General features: G+C 44.6%; 2 pseudogenes; one reads left to right on the top strand and one right to left on the bottom strand.

The window, feature by feature from the left end:
- Positions 1–3,634: 3,634 nt before the first annotated feature.
- On the bottom strand, positions 3,635–3,752 carry LOC124614341 (annotated as a pseudogene).
- A 12,643-nt stretch (positions 3,753–16,395) lies between these two features.
- Positions 16,396–16,513, top strand: LOC124614373 (annotated as a pseudogene).
- Positions 16,514–17,135: the final 622 nt, after the last annotated feature.

Genomic DNA, 17,135 nt, shown 5'->3' with positions numbered 1-17,135 from the left:
GTTCAGGGTTACTAGCCCCTTGAAGCATAGTACAGGAATCACAGGGAATGTGCTGCCATGATACCTTCTTCCTCCTTACACTGTTTTGTCGTTATTGTGCGTGAGTGCTTCAAGCCCGTCTCCCCGCCAGGTAGGCTTTCAGTTCGTTGTTTGATATTGTGCCTGTCAGCTTCTTCGTCACATTTCACATTAGATGTAAAGCTGTAGGCTTCGTTGCACAACTTAGGGCCTTAGGCATGATCCAAATCGATGTGGTATGTCCTTGTCTTCCTCCAAATTTTTTAACTGTCTAATCCAGTCAGTAACAGTGCGAACCATAGGTTGACGTTATGTTACAAATTATCGCTAGAGGTGGAGAAACTGAATCCTAGGATAGCCTGCACTATGAAGTACTCTGACCAGAATTACTAATGTCGTGTAGGTCGACGACGCTCCATTTTTAAACTACGGAAACTGGCAAATACACTTCTTATTATGTCACATAAATTAGAATCTCTTGAGTCGGAGTGGGGTGTCTTTTCTCGAATCATCTCGTTGTTCTGATATGTGGTTTCCTCCATAAATGCTTTTCCGATGGATGACTTTTCCAAGACTCTCGTTTCCTATAAATAACCAGCTGTTACTCACAGCTGCACTTGCATATCAGTTTTCTTGTGATGAGTAATAAATAGGTAAGTTACTTTGTACGCAAGAACATAGCTGCCCTCACGTGCCCGCCTGTTTGGGTGAGCACAGTTTGCCCCCTCACAGGCTACCACACAATGCATTGGCACGCGCACTGTCACTGCCGAGCAGTGCATACAAAGGGGCGTCGGCAGGAGCGTGCGTCTATCCATTGTGCTATAGACGTAGTTTGGGAGCATGAATTAAACATACACCTGGCTGAAAATGACTTACAAGTTCGTGGCGCCCTCCATCGGTAATGCTGGAATTCAATATGGTGTTGGCCCACCCTTAGCCTTGATGACAGCTTCCACTCTCGCAGGCAAACGTTCAGTCAGGTGCTGGAAGGTTTCTTGTGGAATGGCAGCCCATTCTTCACGGAGTGCTACGCTGAGGAGAGGTACCGATGTCGTTAGGTGAGGCCTGGCACGAAGCCGGTGTTCTAAAACATCCCAAAGATGTTCTAAAGGATTCAGGTTAGAACTCTGTCCAGGCCAGTCCAGCACAGGGATGTTATTGTCGTGTAACCACTGCGCCACAGGCCGTTCTTTGAACAGGTGCTCGATCGTGTTCAAAGACGCAATCGCCATCCCCGAATTGCTCTTCAACAGTGGGAAGCAAGAAGGTGCTTAAAACATCAATGTAGGCCTGTACTGTGATAGTGCAACGCAAAACAACTAGGGGTGCAAGCCACCTCCACGTAAACCACGACCACACCATAACACCACCGCCTCCGAATTTTACTGTTGGCACTGCACATGCTCGCAGATCCCGTTCACTGGGTATTCGCCATACCCACAACCTGCCATCGGATCGCCACATTGTGTACCGTGATTCGTCACTCCACACAACGTTTTCCCACTGTTCGGTCGTCTAATGTACGCTCCTTACACGAAACGGGGCGTCGTTTGGCATTTACCGGTGTGATGTGTGGCTTATGAGCAGCCGCTGAAATCCAGGTTTTCTCACCTTCCGCCTAACTGTCATAGTACTTGCAGTGGATCCTGATGCAGTTTGGAATTCCTGTGTAATGGTCTGGATAAACGTCTGCCTATTACACATCAAGACCCTCTTCAACTGTCGCCGCTCTCCGTCAATCAACAGACGAGGTCGGCCTGTAAGCTTTTGTGCTGTACGTGTCCCTTCAGGTTTCCACTTCACTATCACATCGGAAACACTGGACCTATAGATGTTTAGGAGTGTGGAAATCTCGCGTACAGTCGTATGACACAAGTGCACCCAATCACCTGACCACGTTCGAAGTCCATGAGTTCCGCGTTACGCTCCATTCTGCTCTCTCACGATGGCTAATGACTACTGAGGCCGCTGATATGGAGTATCCAGCAGTAGGTGGCAGCACAATGCACCTAAAATGAAAAATGTATGTTCTTGGGGATGTCCGGATACTTTTGATTACATAGTGTATTGGAGATCGTATAAGCACTGTATTCATTAGTATGAATCGTATCATGTAGCACATATCAACCAATATAAACTATTTCACAGATATAATGAAGTTCAAGGATAGTAAATATTTTCCCCTAATTCTCGAAACATTCTTCAAATCAATATCTTTCTAAAGTAGCCTATGTTCTTCCTCGTGGTTCAGGCTATCTGCTTACGAAATTTCATCGAAATCAATTGATCGGGTTAGTAACAGTAAATTTTAACGCCAAGTGTGATGTGGCATACAATGCTCTGATTTTGCATGCACATTCAGTGGTACATGTGAACACTGTCTGCGAAATGGATAACGGATTCAGTTAGTAGTAAAAAAAGTAATAAATTACGTCATGCACGATGCGAAAATGAACAACGAAAATTTTTGTAATTATGTGTAAAGTTTGTCGCAAGTCACTAAGTACTCTCGTTCTCAAATACTGGTTGAACGAAATCTGCGCATTCGCGCATCATGGTCTAAACTTCTTTTTCACCCCCACCCCAACTCCTTTGATAGATACGCAGTTCTTACTCCCACAATGATTCTTGATATGTTTACGAAAAGTGGTCGAAATCGATCCAGTGGATTTGGAGGAGATGTGGAACATGCATACATACATACACACACTTTTATAATATATATGGATAGATTTTTTCCGTGATCTGATTTTGATAAAATAAAGCTTACATGGTGCCCAAAGCTGTACTCAAGTACCTGCAGAACCCCCAAGAAAATTCGTCTAGTGGTTTTGGAGATTAGCATGTTCAGACAGACAGATCGACTCGATGGTTTTATTATAGATATGTACTGCCTGACCAGAAAAAAAGTGAAGCACTCAAAAGGCACAGTCCGATGGCATTGTTACTTCGCACACGTACACGTCATCGGCGGGTATGTAAATCATTGGAGTTGCGATTTTCTGTGACAGGGAGAACGGCTGCCAGAGTAAATTAGTGTTGTTGTGATTACCGTCGCTGCCAGGCATGGTTGACTGTATAAGGGGCGCAACAGCGCCAGAAATTGAGCAATAACTGCGAAGGACATAGGTGCCAACTACTCATGTGACACAGCGTTATCAGTATCACGCACAGTTCGAAAGGAGTCGCGTTATGAGTCTCGATTTGACTGGATGGCCTAATCGTGCAGTATCCAATTTTTTGTGGAGAATTTGGATTTGGCAGTGATTGGATGATGGATTGCATGGAAACGTGAGGGCATGCATACACGTTATCAAGGTTCCGGTCAGCCACGTCCTACCACCATGTGAGAGGATAACTGCATTGTACACCAGTTATATCGTAACTCTTTCACGTCTGCACCTACCATCCACCACTCCTTCTACTGGCCAGAAGTGGCCCATCGGGACCATCCGACCGCCGTGTCATCCTCAGAGGAGGATGCAGATAGGAGCGGCGTGGGGTCAGCACACCGCTCTCCCGGTCGTTATGATGGTATTCTTGACTGAAACCACTACTATTCGGTCGAGTAGCTCCTCAATTGGCATCATGAGGCTGAGTGCACGCCGAAAACCGGCAACAGCGCATGGCGGCCAGGATGGTCACCCATCCAAGTACTGACCACGCCCAAGAGCGCTTAACTTCGGTGATCTCACGGGAACCGGTGTAGCCACTGCGGCAAGGCTGTTGCCGCACCTATCATCCGGCAGAAGTAATGGACTCCGAGCAACACTATGTGTCACCCCGCACCATTGGTCAGAAACTAACCGCAGCCGGGCTAGGGAATCACCATCTTTTGTGTAGACTATTGTTGGCACATCACAAACGGCTGCGTTGGTAATGGTGCCGTGACCGGGTAGCTTGGAATGCTGATGAACGGCGTCGCATTGTGCTCAGCAATGAATCGCGGACCTTCACTATCCTGGATGACCATCGTCATCAGCTAGTATAGCTGCGACTTCGCGCTGTGTCTCCTTAGTCCAATGTCTTGGACAGGCTCAGCACTGTTACTGCTGGCGTCGTGGTGTGGGGCACCATCGTGATTGATTTCAGCTCACGGCTAGTAGTGATTGGAGGAACGCTGATGTCACACTGGCAGTTCACGGTCATTCTGAGTCCTCGAGTGTTGCCTCTTTTGTGACACTATTACGGTGACGTTTTTCGACAGAACAATGCTTGTCCACACGTGGCACGTGCCTCTGAACTTTTTGCATAATGCTGAGGTAATCCCGTGGCCAGCACGTTTTCCACATGTGTCCCTGATATAATATGTGTGGGCTCAGCTCGAGCGGCAACTTCGTCCCAGCGCCAGTGTGCTGGATATCAAGGACTATTCAGAATATTTGTGGCCGGTTTACCTCAGGAAAGGATACAACTGCTTTGAGACACCCTTAACTGAATCAGCGAAAGGATCCAGGCCAAAGGGGGTGCAACATCCTACTGATAGGTGGGCTCTCACTACCAAATTCTTTTTCAATTTGACTTGATTTCGTGATCAATGAAATACCGTTACGTTACCTCTCAACCCATGAAGCCTCATTACGTTTCCTTCTCACCTTCTGAGTGCTTCACTTGTCCGTAAGGTAGTTTAGTTAAAATGCCGTCTCCCGTTCGAAAGGATCAGCCTTCAAACCTTGGGCGGGTACCCAGATTTAGGTTTTCGGTGATTTTTTAAATTATTTCAGCTGAACGTCGGATTGGCCTATTTCGTTTCTCGTCGTCGTTCATTTGTAGCTAGATCGTCTTCACTACATTCGCTGTCGTCAGATCATTAAAAACCAACATTTCTTTCTCCAGTTCAAAGAGAAGCCATGGTAGCATGGCCCAATATTCCGAAAACTTGTTAAAAGCTTGACATTAAAAGGGTCCTCACGAGCGCTCCGGACTTGTAAACACTAGTAAATTTGCTTCCTACGGTGCAGTGTTTTGTATCGTGCATTAAATTAAATGTCCATATGGAATTTTTGACAAGGAGACAACGTTCCGGGCTGTTCGGCTTCCTGGTGCAAGTCTTTCACTTTGACGGCACTTCGGAGACTTCTACGTCAATGAAGATGAGACGAAATCGTTAGAACAACACAAACACCCATCTCCGAGTGAAGAAAATCTCCGACCCGGCGGGGAACTGAACCCAGGACTCAGTTCTCTAGAAGTAGAGACGGTAACCACTTAACTACGAAGTACGGACACATAAAGCATTACTGTGATACACAGTGATAAAAAGCTCAGCGTAATAAATGGGGCGGCATCATTTCCAGGATTTACTTATCATCTTTTATGATTCCACGAGAACAAGAAAAAATATCTTTTTTTCCACAGAACTCTCGGTAACTCCTATCTGTGCTTAAGCTCGCTTTCTTAGCTACCTTAATTTTTCTGAGTGACACTGGGCACGAAACTGGTAATGCGTTTTAAATTGCTTTCTGCGTATCGTCTTCCGATAAGCGGTTCATCATATGAATATGTCGATGTAATGAAATCCAGATAAGATGTCGTGCTGGAGCGGTAGCGTTCTCGCTTCCCACGCCCGGGTTCCCGGGTTCGATTCCCGGCGGGGTCAGGGATTTTCTCTGCCTCGTGATGACTGGGTGTTGTGTGATGTCCTTAGGTTAGTTAGGTTTAAGTAGTTCTAAGTTCTAGGGGACTGATGACCATAGATGTCAAGTACCATAGTGCTCAGAGCCATTTGAACCATTTTTTTGTCTTCCTGGCATCAATATTATTGTCTGATATCATCTTACGCACCTTGAACTTTGGTAAACAACCGTTGGAGTTTCTCGCTCTACTAATATGTTGTCTTTTCCTTCGAAACTTCATTTTGCGTAAGCTCCCAGCTACACATCAACAAGTCTTTTGTTTCCCTTTTCTTAAGGTAATTCTCATGGCGTATTTCACTCCACAAAAATTTATCGCACTCATTTTCATGTGTTCCAGTACAGTGATACGCGGCCGCTGTCAGCTTCACTAAGACTTTTCGGAGTATACGTATAGTGAAGGCCGGCCGGAGTGGCCGTGCGGTTCTAGGCTTTACAGTCTGGAGCCGAGCGACCACTACGGTCGCAGGTTCGAATCCTGTCTCGGGCATGGATGTGTGTGATGTCCTTATGTTAGTTGTTAGGTTTAATTAGTTCTAAGTTCTAGGTGACTGATGACCTCAGAAGTTAAGTCGCATAGTGCTCAGAGCCATTTGAACCGTATAGTGAAGGATGAAATTTACTTTTAACTAGAACTGTTGGTTGAGAAATTTTGCAATACTGAATTTTATTTAGCAACATGTGAATACAATTATTGTATTAACATAAACTCCCATTTTCACAGCTGTCAGATAAAAGCAAGCCAACACCGATGTCTTCTTTCATTTACAAGTGATTTCGTCTTTTCTTAGTTACTGTAATAAACATCTTGACTCTCTGGTGATTAAACTATATTAGGAGCGTATTTTGTTCCCATGAAAGAGAAAGCAAATTTCTCAAATCGTTTATTGATTGTAAAAACATCTTGTCGTAACGCTTTTGTTGCAAATGGACTCTGCGTGGATTTGGAGCTGACAATAGAGATGGACTAAACCATCACTTTGCTATACCAGTTATTCAATCCTCAGTTATTTTTTTATATTAATGGTTTTTGGAGGCTATTAACAACTATCAGTTAATTTTGCTGTGACTGGCTGTTGAAAACAGACTCGGCGGTTCAGTATTATATTCCAGGAGTCGTATTGGTATTCTTTGTATTATTACCCGAGTGCAGCAAAAATTATATTTATATCCTCCGATCCATTAAATATGTACAAAAATTTGTCCTTTTATATACAATTATGTTAAATGAAGTGGAAAAAATGACTGGTTGGTATTCAAAAGGGTTATCAGAAGTATGTCTCATAACTGAATAGTTGTGGGAATAGACAATTATCTGACTGTCAAGTATTTTTCAGAGAAGAGTGTAGAAAAATAATTATTGAAATGAAATGTCGTGTGACTAGGGCCTCCCGTCGGGTAGACCGTTCGCCGGGTGCAAGTCTTTCGAGTTGACGCCACTTCGGCGACTTGCGCGTCGATGGGGATGAAATGATGATGATGATTAGGACAACACAATACCCAGTCCCTGAGCGGAGAAAATCTCCAATCCAGACGGGAATTTAACCCAGGCCCTTAGGATTGACATCCTGTCGCGCTGACCACTTTTTTTTTTCGTTGTGTTTGGTCGTTGCGGACGTCACATGACATCCAGTCAAGTTCGTATGTTGATCCTTCCACTCAGTTTTTTATTACAGTGGCCAACCAGCCACTCAGCTACCGGGGGCGGTAACTGGAAATATGTACACATCATTTGCTTAAATATAAGAAGCAGTCCCTCCCCCCCATGAACCATGGACCTTGCCGTTGGTGGGGAGGCTTGCGTGCCTCAGCGATACAGATAGCCGCACCGTAGGTACAACCACAACGGAGGGGTATCTGTTGAGAGGCCAGACAAACGTGTGGTTCCTGAAGAGGGGCAGCAGCCTTTTCAGTAGTTGCAAGGGCAACAGTCTGGATGATTGACTGATCTGGCCTTGTAACAATAACCAAAACGGCTTTGCTGTGCTGGTACTGCGAACGGCTGAAAGCAAGGGGAAACTACGGCCGTAATTTTTCCCGAGGGCATGCAGCTTTACTGTATGATTAAATGATGATGGCATCCTCTTGGGTAAAATATTCCGGAGGTAAAATAGTCCCCCATTCGGATCTCCGGGCGGGGACTACTCAAGAGGATGTCGTTATCAGGAGAAAGAAAACTGGCGTTCTACGGATCGGAGCGTGGAGTGTCAGATCCCTTAATCGGGCAGGTAGGTTAGAAAATTTAAAAAGGGAAATGGATAGGTTAAAGTTAGATATAGTGGGAATTAGTGAAGTTCGGTGGCAGGAGGAACAAGACTTCTGGTCAGGTGACTACAGGGTTATAAACACAAAGTCCATTAGGGGTAATGCAGGAGTAGGTTTAATAATGAATAGGAAAATAGGAATGCGGGTAAGCTACTACAAACAGCATAGTGAACGCATTATTGTGGCCAAGATAGATACGAAGCCCACACCTACTACAGTAGTACAAGTTTATATGCCAACTAGCTCTGCAGATGACGAAGAAATTGAAGAAATGTATGATGAAATAAAAGAAATTATTCAGATAGTGAAGGGAGACGAAAATTTAATAGTCATGGGTGACTGGAATTCGAGTGTAGGAAAAGGGAGAGAAGGAAACGTAGTAGGTGAATATGGATTGGGGGGAAGAAATGAAAGAGGAAGCCGCCTGATAGAATTTTGCACAGAGCACAACTTAATCATAGCTAACACTTGGTTTAAGAATCATGATAGAAGGTTGTATACATGGAAGAACCCTGGAGATACTAAAAGGTATCAGATAGATTATATAATGGTAAGACAGAGATTTAGGAACTAGGTTTTAAATTGTAAGACGTTTCCAGGGGCAGATGTGGACTCTGACCACAATCTATTGGTTATGACCTGTAGATTAAAACTGAAGAAACTGCAAAAAGGTGGGAATTTAAGGAGATGGGACCTGGATAAACTGAAAGAACCAGAGGTTGTACAGAGTTTCAGGGAGAGCATAAGGGAACAATTGATAGGAATGGGGGAAAGAAATACAGTAGAAGAAGAATGGGTAGCTCTGAGGGATGAAGTAGTGAAGGCAGCAGACGATCAAGTACGTAAAAAGAAGAGGGTTAGTAGAAATCCTTGGGTAACAGAAGAAATATTGAATTTAATTGATGAAAGGAGAAAATATAAAAATGCAGTAAATGAAGCAGGCAAAAAGGAATACAAACGTCTCAAAAATGAGATCGACAGGAAGTGCAAAATGGCTAAGCAGGGATGGCTAGAGGACAAATGTAAGGATGTAGAGGCTTATCTCACTAGGAGTAAGATAGATACTGCCTACAGGAAAATTAAAGAGACCTTTGGAGATAAGAGAACCACATGTATGAACATCAAGAGCTCAGATGGAAACCCAGTTCTAAGCAAAGAAGGGAAAGCAGAAAGGTGGAAGGAGTATACAGAGGGTCTATACAAGGGCGATGCACTTGAGGACAATATTATGGAAATGGAAGAGGATGTAGATGAAGATGAAATGGGAGATACGATACTGCGTGAAGAGTTTGACAGAACACTGAAGGACCTGAGTCGAAACAAGGCCCCCAGAGTAGACAACATTCCATTGGAACTACTGACGGCCTTGGGAGAGCCAGTCCTGACAAAACTCTACCATCTGGTGAGCAAGATGTATGAAACAGGCGAAATACCCTCAGACTTCAAGAAGAATATAATAATTCCAATCCCAAAGAAAGCAGGTGTTGACAGATGTGATAATTACCGAACTATCAGTTTAATAAGTCACAGCTGCAGAGTACTAACACGAATTCTTTACAGACGAATGGAAAAACTAGCAGAAGCCTACCTCGGGGAAGATCAGTTTGGATTCCGTAGAAATACTGGAACACGTGAGGCAATACTGACCTTACGACTTACCTTAGAGGAAAGATTAAGGAAAGGCAAACCTACGTTTCTAGCATTTGTAGACTTAGAGAAAGCTTTTGACAATGTTGACTGGAATACTCTCTTTCAAATTCTAAAGGTGGCAGGGGTAAAATACAGGGAGCGAAAGGCTATTTACAACTTGTACAGAAACCAGATGGCAGTTATAAGAGTTGAGGGACATGAAAGGGAAGCAGTGGTTGGGAAGGGAGTAAGACAGGGTTGTAGCCTCTCCCCGATGTTATTCAATCTCTATATTGAGCAAGCAGTAAAGGAAACAAAAGAAAAATTTGAGTAGGTATTAAAATCCATGGAGAAGAAATAAAAACTTTGAGGTTCGCCGATGACATTGTAACTCTGGCAGAGACAGCAAAGGACTTGGAAGAGCAGTTGAACGGAATGGATGGTGTCTTGAAAGGAGGATATAAGATGAACATCAGCAAAAGCAAAACGAGGATAATGGAATGTAGTCGAGTTAAGTCGGGTGATGCTGAGGGTATTAGATTAGGAAATGAGACACTTAAAGTAGTAAAGGAGTTTTGCTATTTGGGGAGCAAAATAACTGATGATGGACGAAGTAGAGAGGATATAAAATGTAGACTGGCAATGGCAAGGAAAGCGTTTCTGAAGAAGAGAAATTTGTTAACATCGAGTATAGATTTAAGTGTCAGGAAGTTATTTCTGAAAGTATTTGTATGGAGTGTAGCCATGTATGGAAGTGAAACATGGACGGTAAATAGTTTGGACAAGAAGAGAATAGAAGCTTTTGAAATGTGGTGTTACTGAAGAATGCTGAAGATTAGATGGGTAGATCACATAACTAATGAGGAAGTACTGAATAGGATTGGGGAGAAGAGAAGTTTGTGGCACAACTTGACCAGATGAAGGGATCGGTTGGTAGGACATGTTCTGAGGCATCAAGGGATCACCAATTTAGTATTGGAGGGCAGCGTGGAGGGTAAAAATCATAGGGGGAGACCAAGAGATGAATACACTAAGCAGATTCAGAAGGATGTAGGTTGCAGTAGGTACTGGGAGATGAAGAAGCTTGCACAGGATAGAGTAGCATGGAGAGCTGCATCAAACCAGTCTCAGGACTGAAGACAACAACAACAACAAGAAGCAGTCAAAGGGAAACGAGACAGACAGGAAAAAACTAAGTTAATTGTTTATTATTTCAAAAGTAATCGCCATAATTGTTAATATGTTTATCACACTGTGAGGTACGAAGGTCAATGGCTTCATGAAAATCGTGGTGGTTGTCAAACAAATGCAGCGACTCACGGAGGTCCAGTTTGGCTGTAATTATCATATGGCAGCGAAACTTTGTACATGTGCTAATGCTTTAATGCGGAACCTATTTACCCTGGAAAAAATAGTTCCAGTTTTGGCTACCAGGTGCAAATCTGGCGCTGTGGGATGTTGTCGACGTCTCCAGTGCTCATGTTGAACAAACTGTGCAAGAGACAGTTAATAATGAACCAACATTATGACTTTCTCACTTGTTTGGCCTATTCTGCCCATGTTCCTTTCCTAACCTGTTACATATAGAAACATTTATATACATCTTTCTTGGATTCACAGCGCCAGATTTGCATCTGGGGGCCAAAAGTGGAACTACTTTTTTTTTTTCAGCACAATCGGTTCCGCATTAACTCATTAGGATGTCTACCGAGTTTCGCTACCATATGGTAATTGCAACCAGACTGGACCTCAGTTGGCAGCTGCTCTTTAGTTATAACCACGCGGTAATTTCCTGTTGACTACGCAACCATGAATGTCCCAGGCGTGCAGCTCTTCGTCCGAAGCAAATTGACGGCCACGAATGTCTTTCATCTGGGTTCTAAAGAATATGAAAATCGCATGGAGAGAGATCGTAATTGTGTGGAAGTGTGTTCCCATAGAAACGTCTGCGCCGTAGTCGAAACGATCTTGGCAATATTTGGGCGGTCAACACGTGCAACAATTAAAACCTGGAGAGAATGGCAGGCTGGCTCAAACGGCTCTGAGCACTATGCGACTTAATTCTGAGGTCATCAGTCGCCTAGAACTTAGAATTACTTAAACCTAAGTAACCTAAGGACATCACACACATCCATGCCCGAGGCAGGATTCGAACCTGCGACCGCAGCGGTCCCTCGGTTCCAGACTGCAGCGCCTAGAACCGCACGGCCACTCCGGCCGGCTAGAATGGCAGGCGCCTTCAGTTCTGCAGAAAGCACTTGAGGGTGGACATTTCACCTCCAAGATAACATTAAGCGAAGAAGCAACCTTCAGTTAATCGGGAAAGATTAGTCGCCACAATTTTGAGAGTGTGGGGCACTGAAAATCCTCATTAAATTGTGGCCCATGAACGAGACTTGCCGGAGGTTTACGTTTTCTGTGCAGTGTCACAAACGAAGCTGTAACGGCCGTTTTTCTTCTATGAAAAGACTCTGATGGCACCTCTTACCTTGACATGTTATGGTTGTTTCCGACAACTGGATACTAATTCCGAAAAATTCACCGTTCAACAAGACGGTGTACCCGCTTATTGTAGTTTCGATGTTTGTCGCCACCTGAACGATGAACTTCCACATCGCTGGATTGGACACAGTGATGAAGAGGATGTGGGTCTGTTCCCTTGGTCCCGTAGGTCGCCTGACCTAATGAATTGTGACTTTTTCCTTTGGGGAACCGTGTTCACATACATACTTACGATTAAGAACACCTGAACAGCTCAGCGAACGCAACAGTACTGCTATGATGACCACTGACAAAGCCGGCCGGAGTGGCCGAGTGGTTCTAGGCGCTACAGTCCTGAACCGCGCGACCGATACGATCGCAGGTTCGAATCCTGCCTCGGGCATGGATGTGTGTGATGTCCTTAGGTTAGTTAGGTTTAAGTATTTCTACGTTCTAGGGGACTGATGACCTCAGAAGTTAAGTCCCATAGTGCTCAGAGCCATTTGAACCACTGACAAAGTGTGGCTGCATAAGGTATGGTATGAACATTACTACCTCTTGGAGGTGCGTCGTGTCACCATAGGGGCACTAACAGAACTCTTGTAGAGTGCAGAATGTAAATTCGATTAGTTTACGGTACTATTCATGGATCACTCATATTTGTACACGTAATACTTTGGAAAATATAGAGCTTTGAAAAAGAATGAATCATTTATAGTAGCCTTCTATAATTCATAAATAAAGCATATATGTAACTCACGCCCGAAGTCACCAACAGTCTTCGGATCTAATTATCACGAAGTAACAGAAATGTTTTGGTGTCTTGACCTAAAAATGTCAGTGCCATACACTAAAAGCCACATTCTGGAACACGAGGACGACACTGAGACTTTGCCGGCTACCTGGCACAGGCGAGGCTGTCAGTACATGCAGAGACATAACATGGTGCTCTATATTAAATCATTCAACGAAACATGTTATCATGTGAAGAGTCTGCTCAGTGGTTTTTCTGTTGGTGTTTACAAATGTGAATGGAGTGTGTCTCTTGTTCTGCACGCTATGTGAGACCCTTGTTTCTCAGTATCTTTGCTATTCTGTGTGTTGACTTGTGTTTGTATGTTAAAGTGTACCATTCATTTTTTATTAATTATATCACGAGTGTTCGTGTTGTGTATGTACTGTAGAGTCCACATACACTACTAGCCATTAAAATTGCTACACCAAGAAGAAATGCAGATGATAAACCGGTATTCATTTGACAAATATATTATACTAGAACTGACGTGTGATTACATTTTCACGCAATTTGGGTCCATAGATCATGAGAAATCAGTACCCAGAACAACCACCTCTGGCCGTAATAACGGCCTTGATACGCCTGGGTATTGAGTCAAACGGAGCTTGGATGGCGTGTACAGGTACATCTGCCCATGCAGCTTCAACACGATACCACAATTCATCAAGAGTAGTGACTGGCGTATTGTGACGAGCCGGTTGCTCGACCACCATTGGCTAGACGTTTTTAATTGGTGAGAGATCTGGAGAATGTGCTGGCCAGGGCAGCAGTCGAACACTTTCTGTATCCAGAAAGGTCCGTACAGGACCTGTAACATGCGGTCATGCATTATCCTGCTGAAATGTAGGGTTTCGCAGGGATCGAATGAAGGGTAGAGCCGAGGGTCGTAACAAATCTGAAATATAACGTCCACCATTCAAAGTGCCGTCAATTCGAACAAGAGGTGACCGAGACGTTTAACCAATGGCACCCCATTCCATCACGCCTTGTGATACGACAGTATGGCCATGACGAATACACGCTCCTTCATATGTGCGCTCACGGCGATGTCGGCAAACACGAATCCGACCATCATGATGCTGTAAACAGAACCTGGATTCATCCGAAAAAATGACGTTTTGCCATTCGTGCACCCAAGTTCGTCGTTGAGTACACCATCGCAGACGCTCCTGTCTGCAGCGTCAAGGGTAACCGCAGCCATCGTCTCCGAGCTGATAGTCCATGCTGCTGCAAACGTCGTCGAACTGTTCGTGCAGATGGTTGTTACCTTGCAAACGTCCCCATCTGTTGACTCAGGGATCAAGATGCGGCTGCACGATCCGTTACAGCCATGCGGATAAGACGCCTGTCATCTCGACTACTAGTGATACGAGGCCGTTGGGATCCAGCACGGCGCTCCGAATTACCCTCTTGAACCCACCGATTCCATATTCTGCTAACAGTCAATGGATCTCGACCAACGCGAGCAGCAGTGTCGCGATACGATAAACCACAATTGCGATAGGCTACAATACGACCTTGGGAACGTGATGGTACGCATTTCTCCTCCTTACACGAGGCATCACAACAACGTTTCACCAGGCAACGCCGGTCAACTGCTGTTTGTGTATGAGAAATCGGTTGGAAACTTTCCTCATGTCAGCACGTTGTAGGTGTCGCCACCGGCGCCAAACTTGTGTGAATGCTCTGAAAAGCTAATCATTTGCATATCATAGCATCTTCTTCCTGTCGGTTAAATTTCCCGTCTGTAGCACGTCATCTTCGTGGTTTAGCAATTTCAATGGCCAGTAGTGTAGTTTGTGGAGTATTGTGGTGCTTGTATCCTCTGTTCATTTCCATTTTCTGGGTGTTAAATCCATTGTTTTTGGCTATGAACTGTATTGCTTCTAGTTCTTTCCATGGTTTTCTCGACTAAATCGGATTTTGTTCAGCCTATGTGTCATGTTATGAAAGCTGCTAGTTTGTGGTTTTTTGAATCGTTTGATGTAACATTTATAATTATGTCTGTCGCTGATAGCTTTCTATTAATGTCAAACTTTTGCTTATTGTCATACACGTTTATTGTTACATCCAAGAAGTATATTTGGTTTTACGAGGGTGGTTTGAAACGTTCTCGGAATCACCACGAGAGGTTAGCGCTAGCGCAACGAGTTGTTCACGCGATATTCATTGGACTGTAGCCTGTAAACATGTGCCACGTCAGTGCTCTTGCGAGATAGCTGTGGCGGTGACGTCGGCCTGTTGTTTCCGCGTAGCGATTTGCGAAGATGGGAAAAATCGAGATTCGAGCAGTAACTAAGTGCTTAGTAAAGAAAGGCATGAAGGCAAAGGACATTCATGCCGATTCCCAGAATACACAGGAGGACTTTGCTCCTTCATATTCAACTGTTGCCAAGAGGACAAATGAATTTAAATTTGGTCGGGAGTGCTTAGATGATGATCCACGCGGTGGTCGGCCAAGATGTGTCACTACCACAGAAAGATTTACAAAGGTGCACAAAATGGTCATGGAGGATCGCAGATTGAAAGTACGTGAAATTGCTCACTGTTTCCAGGTGTTATCTGAAAGGGTATATCACATTTTAACTGAAGAATTAGAAATGAAAAAATTATCTGTAAGATGGGTGCCGCTGCTCTCGACGCTGGATCGAAAACATGTGCCATCGCCATGGCAAAATTACACGAACTTAGGTATTAATTGTTGCCACACTCGCCTTATTCACCTGATATGGCTCCGTCGCACTTCCATCTCTTCCCAAAACCGAAAATTTTTCTTGCTGGACGAAGATTCACTTCAAACGAAGAATTGATAGCCGGAATTGACAACTATTTTGCAGGCCTGGTTCAAACTGACTCTGAGCACTATGCGACTCAACTTCTGAGGTTATCAGTCGCCTAGAACTTAGAACTAATTAAACCTAACTAACCCAAGGACATCACACACATCCATGCCCGAGACAAGATTCGAACCTGCGACCGTAGCGGTCGCTCGGCTCCAGACTGTAGCGCCTAGAACCGCATGGCCACTCAAGCCGGCGCAGGCCTGGAGGAAACTCATTTTCGAGATGGGATCGAGGCACTGGAACATCGTTGGACCAAGTGCATTAATCTACAAGGAGACTACATTGAAAAATTGAAAAAATTTTCGGTAATGTGAGTACTTCTTTTCTATTCTGCTCTGAGAACTTTTCAAACCGCCCTCGTATGCTCCTTTTTCTAACTGGGTGTACACCGTCCAGTCACATTAATGTGACCACCTGTCAAAAGCATGAATAACCATCTTTTGCGGCACAGACTAATGCGAGACGTGCAGGAAGAGAGTGATTTGAGATTCTGGAACGTGCCGGCAGCGATTTGGAGCTGCTCCTACTCCAGTACCGTGGCCAGCTGTCCTAAGTTTCTCAGCCTACTGAGCAAACAGCTAGATCGAGGTGGTCTCAGACATTCTCGACTGGGTTTAAATCTGTGGAGTTTGGTGGCCAGGGAAGTACAGCAAACTCATCCTGGTGCTCTTCAAACCAAGCACGTACACTGCTAGCCTTTTGATATGTTGCACTGTCCCACTGATAGAGCAACGGGCCTGCCACAGTGGGTACACCGGTTCCCGTCAGATCACCGAAGTTAAGCGCTGTCGGGCGTGGTCGGCACTTGGATGGGTGACCATCTGGGCCGCCATGCACTGTTGCCATTTTTCGGGGTGCACTCAGCCTCGTGATGCCAATTGAGGAGCTGCTCGACCTATTAGTATCGGCTCCGGTCAAAGAAAACCATCGTAACGAGCGGGAGAACCGTGTGCTGACCACACGCCCCTCCTGTCCGCATCCTCAACTGAGGATGACACGGCGGTCGGATGATCCCGATGGGCCACTTGTGGCCTGAAGACGGAGTGCTGAGTGCCTACTGATAGAAGCCATCGTGCCAAGTAGAAACAAACTACACGTACACAGCGGAAAGAGAGGTGGGCCGCAGAGTAGTGCGGCAGTTGTCATAGGAAAGCTGAACAGGAGCAGAAATGATAAGTGAACAAGATATCACTTCAAACAGAAGATTTACTTAACTTGTATTTCTCCAAGCTTACGAAGACTCAGCCAACGCGTAATCGAAATATTTTAGATCTGGCAGCCACGAACAGACCAGACCTCATCGACGGTGTCAGTGTTGAGACAGGGATTAGTGATCTTGATGTTGTCATTACGACTATGGTTACGAAAGTTAGAAAGTCGGTCCAGAAGGCTAGGAGAGTATTCTTACTAGAAAGAGCAGATAAGCAGTTGTTAGCATCCCACTTAGTAAATGAATCGACTTCATTT

This window comes from Schistocerca americana, chromosome 4, assembly GCF_021461395.2.
Source record: "Schistocerca americana isolate TAMUIC-IGC-003095 chromosome 4, iqSchAmer2.1, whole genome shotgun sequence".
NCBI classification, from domain to species: domain Eukaryota; kingdom Metazoa; phylum Arthropoda; class Insecta; order Orthoptera; family Acrididae; genus Schistocerca; species Schistocerca americana.
The sequence above is the reverse complement of the archived record's forward strand: the minus strand, read 5'-3'. Positions and strand labels throughout refer to the sequence as shown.